The following is a 10,852-nucleotide window of genomic DNA, read 5'->3' on the forward strand; positions in this document are numbered from 1 at the left end:
AATTTGTTAATTTTTGAGGAACAGAAAAACTCAGTTTTTTTCAATAGGGGTGTAGATAACAGGTAGATATTAAGTCTCTTGCATTAACTTTAATTTATTCGCAATTAACCTACTCTAATTTTTTCTTTTCAGCAAGTGCCAGTACACCACAGTTTGTTGAAGAGAATGCAATATAAACTCCCAAAGAACCTCTTTTTAATTAAAAAAAAAAAAAAGCCCTTTACGCTTTTAAGCCTTTGTCTTTCTATTGTCTAAAGGAAGATTAATTCCATAATTGCAAAGTATGTCTCTCAGTATGTATTTGGATCCATAGCAGTTATATATGGAAAGAGACATTTCTAATGAGTAAACTATTACTACTGCTCTCACTCACAGGAACTCTGAAAACAGACTCATGAGAATCATAAGAGATGCAGAGTCATGGAAAATCTAAATAAGAATCTCGCGTCGCAGACTGACATGCTCAGGCATGAACTTTAGGCAGAGGTAAAGACGTTGAGAAGTGAGTTTGGCAGCTGAGAACCTGCTTGTGTGCTGCACCCCCAGTGATATGAAATTGCCATCTGGCCCCTTTAGTCATCTACTTAAAAATTACTTGGAAAAATGCATTCTCAGACCTTTGTCTTAGATCTGTCACAGGCAATTGTGTATCCATTGCCAATTAATAACATCTATGATAAGGTATTACATGCTGTGAAAGTTTAATAGGACTAACTGCATTCACAGCTCTAGTACAGACTTTCTGGTTAAGAGCTTAATGGTGGTCAGGACCTTAATATTTGAGTCACTTGCTGAAATACTATAGCATTTGTGTGTAGAAGGTTATTTGGTCATTATAACGATTTCTTCTGGCCTTAGAAATCTGGTCATTTGTAGGCAATTGAGCAGCATATCGGTAGGTTGGCATGAGACCCGGGAGGCCTAAGTCCAGATACCTGTCCACATCAACTGCAGGCTATATGTAGGCAATGTGGCACATCTAGTTGAGATGTTACTGACTTCTAATACCATCATTTTGCTGCTGGAATGGACCTGGGGCCTTTAATCGATGCTCAGGGCTTGTGACTTTCCTTACTTTAGGTTAAGGATGCCTCTGAATATAAATTGCGTCACTTTAGAGCTCTCTACAAGTCACCAAGGGAGAACTAATTTGAATCAAGTTTGACACCTTCATTTAATTTTGCTGACGTTTTACATGCACAGTATCCTTGGCAGCTGAACTGCTGACTCCTTCAAGGAAGCCGGCTGAAATTATGCAATAGCTCTGTTCTGGAAAACCCACGGTCTGTTGAAGATGAGACAAGTGAGTCAGGTCTCTGACAGGCTGGAGGCCCAGCCTGTTTGCTAGGTGAAATTCAACCCCAGAAGGGGTTGTGAAGCGCAGCATGTGGACGAGAGTCAGAGGGAGAGAGGGGGCACTCCTGTGTTTAAAGGGGGTATTGTACCCAGTACTTTGGCACTGGGTACAATACGGGCTATGAGTTGCGTATGTAGGCTAAGGTGGGAGAAGTGAAGACGTAGCACCAGATGGGCAGCTGTGGAAGCAGCAGTGGGTATGAAGGGGCACTGGGTACTGTGTTGGTCTGAGGAAATGACGTGTATTTAGACTGGAGAAGCCCCTTTCATGGGAGGCATTGGCAGTGACTTACAGTAATTACTCTTCTGTAATAAGGAAATGAGAATGTTCAGAATTAACATGTTAATCTTAAGCCGTTACACAATGTGAGGAACATCTATAACATAAAATACACTGTATTTGTTAATCAATACTAATCTTTCACTTAAGATCGATACATAGTATTGTAATGCATTTAATAAAGCTAATTCTTTGTTTGGTGAAATAAAGATCCAAATCTCCTCTGATAATGAAATGCAAACCTTAACCGGTTAACGTGTTGTGAGTTAATCAGAACAAAACTATGACACTACATTTCCTTTCCTGGCTGTAGCAGCTGAAAGAAGCTTGCCGATTATCAGATAAGATTAATTATTGCCACCATACACACATATATCATATGTTCCGAGATGATTTTGTATCTATATGCACAGGTGATCTACTACAACTGGCAGGAAAGAGTTAACAAATAGACTACTAAATTTAAGTACAAGTGCCTGTTCGTGAATGTTTTTGTTATATGACTTTGTTACAGGACCAAAAACACCTGTCTGATTATTTACAATTTTGTATGAATGATACATGGACTAATATATACATTTTTCTATTGAACGTGAATATTATTAAGAATTAAACATTCCCATTAGTTTATTTCCATGTCTTTCCAGTCTTGAAAATACAATATTTCATGCAAGGTAGAGGTGAAGGTGCCAGTTCTTTGTGACAGAAACCCAATACCTTTGGCAGAGGAGATGGATACAAACAAATCATACTGATGGATCCAACAGTAGTCTCTATCACAGAATAGGCTGAAGACATCAGTACCTTTAAACCTATATGACTTCCTGTAATGCAAAAAATATGACGGATCAAAGACCTAGTAGTTCCTCTCTCCTCTTCCCAGCTGCCTTTTCCTATGAGCTCAGTTTTGCTGGAAAATTACATTTCTCTGTCTGTTTTGGCTCATACTTGAAAGTTCAGCTCAAAAGCGATGAGTGAGGAAGAGACAGATCCTCACACAGATCAGATTATGAGGTTTTATTTCCATTAAAAGCCGGACTGAGTCACCCAATTGCTGAGCCATCAGGGAATTTGTGGACACCAGCGCTCTCACTGGTGAAGGTAGTGGCGTGCCTGGTGTCTGTTGCCAATCGTTTCCCAAGCTGCGGCTGGCTTAGGTGGCATCTCCTCCCTGGGGCAGCTTGGAAGTTCCCACCCTTCAGTGATCTCAGGCTGCCTTGGGCTAGACATGTTCTGCATCGGCATGGGCGGCAGCCATGACCATCTGACATTCACAAGAGGTTGCTTTAGAAGTGATCCTATGGACTCGTGGCATCAGTAGCCGTGGCTGAAATACAGAAGCAGGGCTGGGAGTGGGACCCAGACCCAGCAAGGCCCTTCTCTCACCATGCTGTGGGGTTGCGTGCTTTTGAAGCTTGCATTCACTGTGATACAGAGCCCCAGCTCTGACAGGAAGGACAGAGAGGGGCCACAAGTAGACCATAGCTGGGTGGCTCAGGTAAATGACAGGTAAGATATGCATGTTTGAAATCATTCCGGTAGAGGAAGGCATTGAATGAGTCTCCTGTTTTCTGAGTGCTCTGCTTAACCGCTCTATCAGTATCATTGCTTTGTCCCTTGGCTCTGTCTTATCTGTAAAAGAGTAGGTGATTTCCCTGGATCCAAATCAAGGAAGGAGCTGATGGTGTTTAACCTGAGGCTACAAGCTGGTAGAAGAGCTTCAGATCTTCGGTATTTCCCATTGCCTAATGCAGGTGTAGCCCTGCTCAGGGTTGGAGATTCACAGGAGGCAGCCGACTGTTTGCCTGGTGGATAGCGTAGGTCGGCGCTCCAGCTGCTTCGAGAAATCCCTTTTGGGAGCTGAGCAACTGGCATGGCTGTGCCTCAGTCCTTTTACGGGTCTGATCTCAAGTAACCTGCCAAAGGTCACATCAGGAAGCAGGTAGCTCACTAAATCACATGTCTCTTTAATCAGCCTTGCACCTGAAAATCACTTCCAGCTGCTGCTTTTACAAAAAGCTGAATCCTTCACAAAGGTAGCATTACACCCCCAGTGATTATTGCATACTGAAATTAAATTGCTCTTTGCATACTGAAATTAATGATCGGCTCTGTGTAAGGTTATAATTTCATTACTCTGAGTGGGATCTAGTTTGCTTAATGTCCCATACCATAAACCTTCTCTACTAGGGCTTCAGGTAAATAACTTCTCAGTAAAAAGAAGTGAACAAAGAATCAATGTGTTTAGTGCACAACAGTTTTTAAATTATTAAAACAATTACTAAAGTATTACATGGTGACACCAGAAGGCCACCATGACAGTTGGTTGAAGCCTTGTCTTCCTGCACACCATGCAGTATCTTTACCCTGGACAGCCCTCGATCTAAAAGATAAGGGGCTATGGATATCTTTCAGCTGGTTTCTATATCATAGAGACACAGCGTGCAAACACTCTCTCTGTCTTGTCAGGTTATCTTTAGTGAAAAGTGCGTAAGTACCTCTGGTTAGCTTGTTTAGACTCATCCTAAGATGAATCAGGACCTCACAGCATAGGACGCTATTCAGACGTGAGACCACACACCTCCCACGCAGCTGCAGTCTCTATTGATTCAAGTTACATTCTAGAGTTCTTTGTTTCTTCTGTGGAATATCAAGAAAATACTGATACACAACCATTTCTGCTAAAGTTCACAGAAAAAGATTTGTTGTTCCACAAAACTGTCAGTAGTTTAACTCAAAGAAGGATGCACTCCGTGCTGTAAATATTCAAAACTGCTCTCTAGTGATCATTTGCTGCTACTTCATTGTGCAGAATGGTTCAGCAGTGCTAGTTTCCTCCATGGACCTGCCACCTGAAAGTCTGGCTTTTTGAATTGGCAGTGAAATAGAATGCCAAGTATCTTCTTACAGGTGAATGGTTTTCCTCCCAATTTCTGTCTAAAAACAGGACAACCAGTCTCCCTCAATCATTTAAAAATTTCTCTTGAGACCAAACATGATACTCTTAAGACCAAAATATGAATTTGAAAAGCAGGGTCTTACCTGGGAGTTATGATCATAAATGTTATAACAGAAGTCCCAATATCACCCTAGTGATGTGCTACCCAGAGAATTCTGTAAGAACGTTCACAGTCAGTGATGCAATCTATCCACAAAATATCCTCTGATGGAGGACAAAATCAACAGATGGACAGGCACAAAAGAAAAAAGGAAGACCCATACTTCTTAATTTTGTAGCACAGTAGTCCTGGCAAAGACTGCCATACACACTCCTGACTCCTTTCATTACTCTGCCCTGTACACTTCAATCTTATATGATTGTTCCTAGATTATAAAGCCAGAAGGACCATTAGATCATCTGGTCTGACCTCCCGTGTGTTCCAGGCCATTAAATTGCATTCATTACCCTCGTATTGATCCTAAGGACTTCTGCTTGGCTAAAGCTTGTGTTCCAGAGAAGCACGTGGTATTGATTTGAAGACAACAGAAGACTGTGAATCCATCGTTTCCACTCCTATTTTTTTAAATATTATCCTGTTATCCCTATTAATTTTTTTTCCTTATTTCTAATTGGATTTTGTCTGGCTTCAGTTCCAAGCCATTGGTTCCTGTTAAGCTTTTCTACCCTGAACTGCAGGGTCTTTCAAGTATTGCTTTTTCCCATGGCAGTATTGGAACCATAAGCAAGTCACCTCTTGCTCATTTTAACAGACTCAGAATAAGAACCTTCATTTCTCACTAAAAGCCATTTTCTGATGCTCTCAAATGACTTCTGTTTTTTTTAACAGCTTCTCCAATTTTCTTGCATGTGTTTATAAAATACAGATACCCCAGCTTTATATTTCATTACTGTACCAGTCTCACTAATCCTTTATGCAGGTGCAAAATCATTGCCCACCACTGATCTGCACTCCCTTAGAAAACTGCATGCAGAAAGATTCTCCTTCAGGAGAAATAAATTTGAAACTTCATATGGAGATTTATAATTGTATTCTATTTTGGGGTTCTTGATTTGCCTCAAAGCAAATTATCCGTCAAAATGTATGTATCAATCAAAGTACATATTTTGATTTCTTCAACTGGCCATCCTTTTGTGAAGCTCTTGGTTTTGATAAATTCAGCATTTCAGTCAGGATGAAAAAATGCATTGCAGAAGTTTCCAGGCTGCTCTGCTCCTTGCGTCTGGTATAGAGATACCACGAGTCCTCCTTACACCTGCACTGCAGTGAGAGCTCAGTAATAAATGGTTGTCTGCTATGGGCTCTAGATCTTTTGAAGTGACTGCTATGTAGCCCCATAGCTATTCAAAGGGACCTGCATTCCCTCTTCCTGAGTGAATAACGTGAGTGTGTACAGATGTTTTTCATCTGCAAAGGGCTCTTCTCATCAAGCAGTCCATATCTCCTATATAACAACTCTTCTCTTAATTTTTGTCTTTGTTTAAGGTTTGCACCCGCTGAGAAGACAGGCAGGCACGGCTGTCCATTTACAGTATGTCTTCAAAGCTTGCTGCTTTGGCAAGTTACCATGCATCAGCGAAACTGTCACCGGACTCACTGCCCATCAACCTAGTACAGAAAGGAGGGCAGTTCCCACTGGTCCCTCATATTATGTATGCACTATGCTTAAACAAAACTGGCCTGTCTGGTGCCAGGGCTACCTAAAGGCAGGGCTACCAAAACAGATAAAGAAAATCACTTTTTAATAAGCAAAAATGGGGAAAATCTCTACTGCCAGCAGGACTAAGAAGCTCTTAGATATTGATAAGGAATTGATCACATCCAAACTTGAAGTTAAAGAGCACCTTAGGCAGACTTCAGCCTCTAAGTGTAGAAAGTTGTTGCCAAAAAAGCCTCTGCATAGTGACCACCAAACCCCAGAAATCAGCTTTTCGGGGGAAGAAGGAGACCTGGGTTTTTCACCTGAGCAGTTCCCGCCACCTGGGAAGATACTAGACTAGAGCCAGGGCTGAAACTGAGCTACCTACCCCATCACCATCAGCTGTAGCTACTGTCAATAGCTAGCTCTGAACTGATACAAACATATTTGCATGGCCAGTACAGCACCGTGCGTTTGCTTTAGGTAGTGGGAGCCAGAGCTAAAAAATGATTTAGGCATGCAGGGGATGTCAATGCCAACTTATAGGTCCTTGACCCTCACAGTGGAATCTGAAGCCCAGTGCTAGTCAGAGTCAGCATTTGCAGAGGTAGGTGCCACACCAAAACCTAAAGCCCACGAGCTTAGTGGGAAGCCCTTTTCACCCAGACACCAGGACATAGTAAGGACAAGGCTGAGCCCCTAAGCCTAGGTTTCTGAAAGTGTCTGTCCTGTGTGACAGGGCCTTGTGCAGCAGTCTTTGGAGCAACTGAACTTGGGGGTGAAGTCTTGAAGTCAAACGTGTACATTGCACAGACACTCTGGTGACTACGTGTCTCATTATCTGGAGGCTTTTGTTTCAGAACGTGTTGCTCGGATGTTGAACCCAAGCTGGTGCCATCTGATACTGCACCCAAGCTAATAAACCCTTTTGGAGTGCAGAAGAGCTTGTCCCTATGGTCATGTTTGCAGCCTCCTTCCTTCCATCATGGGTGGCGTAGTAGTCAGAGCTACTGTTGCTTATGTCACTTTTCTCTCTTCCTTGCCCCAACTCTTCCTTTTTGCCCCAAGGCCACTAGCCAGTTTGCTTGGAGCTGCCCTAGATCTGTCGTCTTTTATGCAGTGCTGCTTTTCAATATTTTAGTTCTTGGAGTTCTGAGCAAAGACAGCTCCATGGTTCTCCAGGGGACTAATTGCAATCTGGCAGAGCAGTAGTGTTTACTAGCTGGACTGCTTCCACCCAAAAGCATTGCTTCCAGACTGTAGCGTGGAGCAATACAGGTGCACTCGTGCAGTGCTTTCCCTGGGGTAATAAACTAGCACTAAGCTGGTTCTGCGTGGAGCCATATGATGTGTCTCCACCTGCGGCGATGTTAGTCTGTAATCCAGATAAATTGCCAATAAGTAACAGAGCAGAGCTGACTATATATCTGAAGCCCCATACGACTTCATTTTTAAAAATAATGACACTAAAAGAAAGCAACACTTCAGCATTGCATTTGATAGATGGTAGGGGCTTATTTGACCTGCAAAGGAATGAAGACATTTAGCACCTTCCAGGAGCAGACTCTGAATCTCTTGGTATTTGTGAGGATTTAGTATTATACTTACAATGCACTTCAAGGAAAATAGAAGCCAGCTGATACTTACGGTTGGCACATGAAGGCTGTGATTTAATGAAATTTCCTCCCTGATATGAAAGGAGGCGCTTGGAAGTGGAATAAACTGAAATAGCTATGTGTAATGATCCTGTCAGGGCTAGAGAACAGGATAACATTGTTATCCTATAAGTTTTGCGGGATATATTATATTACAAAACGTGTCTTAAAGATTTCTCTAAATACGTTTCCATTTCTCTGAAGTTCGTAAGCCAAGAGTAATATTTTCCTCTTTCTCTGATGTATGAATGTGGATGATTTGGCAGGGGTCAACCAATGCCTTAAAAATAATACTAGAACCTTAGCCTAATGGGGTCTAAAATGCCAATGCAGAATGGAGCTGCAAGTCTCTTTTAAATAAAAACTGCGTACCATTTGTCTGATGCTCAAGACGTACTCTACAAGCCTCGCAAATCAACTGGGGAACTGCTAGGAATTTGGTGCATTTTAAGACCTGACTTACTACTATAGCTCATCAGTCGCAGTGCAAGTGACTGGATATGAATCTAGTTTACAAGCCCAGAAAAGCTGCCTACCCTCTAGACAGTTGCTCTTTGTGTTTCCCTTTTTGCATTTCTTGCTTCAGTACACTATAGGGAAAGTCAGGGGAAAATATCCTTTCTCATCAACCAGTCAAATTTCCAAGTGAATTCTTTTTGAAATGTTTTTAACTTAACAACCAGGTGCTTAAGCCTGATACAGTTCATACGAAACAAATGAGGAAAAAGACTTTCTGCTAGAGCCTTTGGAGTGTATTTTGAGCAGTGCTAGAAAGATTCTCAAACTCACTTATATTCTTTTAGAAAAATACAAACAGTACACCTCTTGGAAGCAGAGATAACATGACCTTGTCTGAATTATAACTCTGGCATATGACCTGTGGGGGAGATGATAGCAAGAAATTGGAGGAAGGACAGCGAAGAAAGTCACTTAGATTGGGTTTGGTCAAACCTATTGGCTGCAATTAACTTGCGTAAACACACTTGATATCCCTTTTATTAAAGACTCCCATGTGCAGACATTCAGTTGGTTGCAGGAAGGATACCAGATGCAGGGAGGTTACCTTGAGCATAACTGTGCAACATCCGTGTCACCCAGTAATTATAGTTAGTGCTGGTGGGTATGGGGGAATGGTCATGTTAGATTAAGCCAGAAGTCTGCCCTGCGTAGTGTCCTGTGTCCCACAACAGGCAGTAGCAAACACTTAAGGAAAGCACATAAAATCAGAATCTACTGAAAATTATCCTTTCCCTGATCATTTGTCCCAGGTCCAGCACTTTAGGGAAGTTCCTGAGATGGCAATTGCATCTAGACCTCCGTGTTGAGCAGCCGCCTCTGAACTTAGCCTGCACAAAGTCCCTTTTGAACTCACTTGCACTTTTGGCCACCTCAGTGTTCTGGAGCGACAAGTTCCACGATGTAATTACACAGCGTGGAAAGTACTTCGCTTTGAAATATGCTGCCTGAGTGAGTATGAAGGTTTTCTTCACATTAAGCTGTCTGTTAAAACAGTAAAAACGAACAAATGAAAGGTCTGCTGTAGTATCCCACTATAGGATTTATCTCCAAGTGTGTTAATGCTACCAGTTGATTTGCAGGTGTAAATCGCATATTTATGTGGCAGTGCTGTTCTTATTCCCCAAAGCCCTCTAGAGTGTATGAACGAGCTGCTGTGTTTGAGCTGCAGTGTGTGCAATCAGAGGCTTCTGTTCCTTTGGGAATTCAGTTATAGCATGAAATTAATCTCTTTCAGCTACTCTGGTTGAGCAGGTGAAAAGTGAAAATAATTATCAAAGCTCTGTGGCCTCTAGTAATCGTGTGAAACCTCTGAATATGCCTGCACTGCAGCTTGCTAACATAGTTTGCAATTGTCTGAAATGACACAGTGCTTAAAATAGATAACAGCACTGTTTTCCTCTTGAATGGCTGGAGAGCTGCAAAAACCAGGTAGTCAATCACACGCCTTTAAAAAGCCACTCATTTTCAGTGCAGGCATTGAATGAACTGCTTATTCAACATATCCAGTGCCCTCCTGACATGTCCTGAGTAGCTGGGAATGCAAGTAATTAGGCTCAGTGCAGTGACTGTCTTTTTAGATGGAATAACAAGAACTGATTTTACTGGTACTGCCTACACTATCAAGAGAGAATGCAAGGATCTAACCTAGAGAATTGGCACCAAACCTTAAATGGAAGCTACTGCTACTTTTTTTGGCTGAATACCAAGGATGGCTAAATATAAGCTCAGGGTTTACTTTCATTGCTTGGTGAAAATTGTTAATAATCTAGTGTTTTTACTTAACCCTTCTCGCTCACTAAGGAATCAGAATAATTTCCAGAAAAGTCAGTGACTGCTTTTGCTGTTTTTTCAGTTAATACTTTTTTTTTTTCTTTTTTAAACGTTCAGTACAAATGAGAAACTTAAAGATGCTCAGGAGGGTTGTTAAGGAACCACCTGTTCTCGCTCAATAAATATGTAAGAAAGTAGTAATGAAAAAGTGTTAGCAGATACATTCTGGCCTTGCTTACAGTAGGCTTTATTCAAGATTAGGCTTGATGGTCCTTTCGTTGCTGCATCAACAAAAAAAATTAATTACTAGACCCAGAAAAGGACCTGGATATCTAAAGCTTGGGAAACTCACCTGAATGGACTCTGGAGCCCACAGTTAGAGGCTCACACTCCTGCCCGGGAGACTGGGTTATCTTGGAATAACGATTAGACAAACCTGCCCCTGAGACCTGACCTCCTTGGCTTTCAGGAAAAGATGATTAACAGCCACTAGAACAGCATGGTATCCAAAATCCAGGAGGTGTTTTCAGTCTTGCATTTCTAACCAGGTTAGGGCCACGGGAGGATGCTTGAAGCACTGGTTGCAGGCCCAGAGGAAAGGCAGGATTTCAGATCATCCTGCGGTCAGCTGGGTTAGGCTTGTCCCAGGCTCAGCACATCGTGTGCTGAATAC

The sequence above is a fragment of the Mycteria americana genome, chromosome 1, assembly GCF_035582795.1.
Source record: "Mycteria americana isolate JAX WOST 10 ecotype Jacksonville Zoo and Gardens chromosome 1, USCA_MyAme_1.0, whole genome shotgun sequence".
In the NCBI taxonomy this organism is placed as follows: Eukaryota; Metazoa; Chordata; class Aves; order Ciconiiformes; family Ciconiidae; genus Mycteria; species Mycteria americana.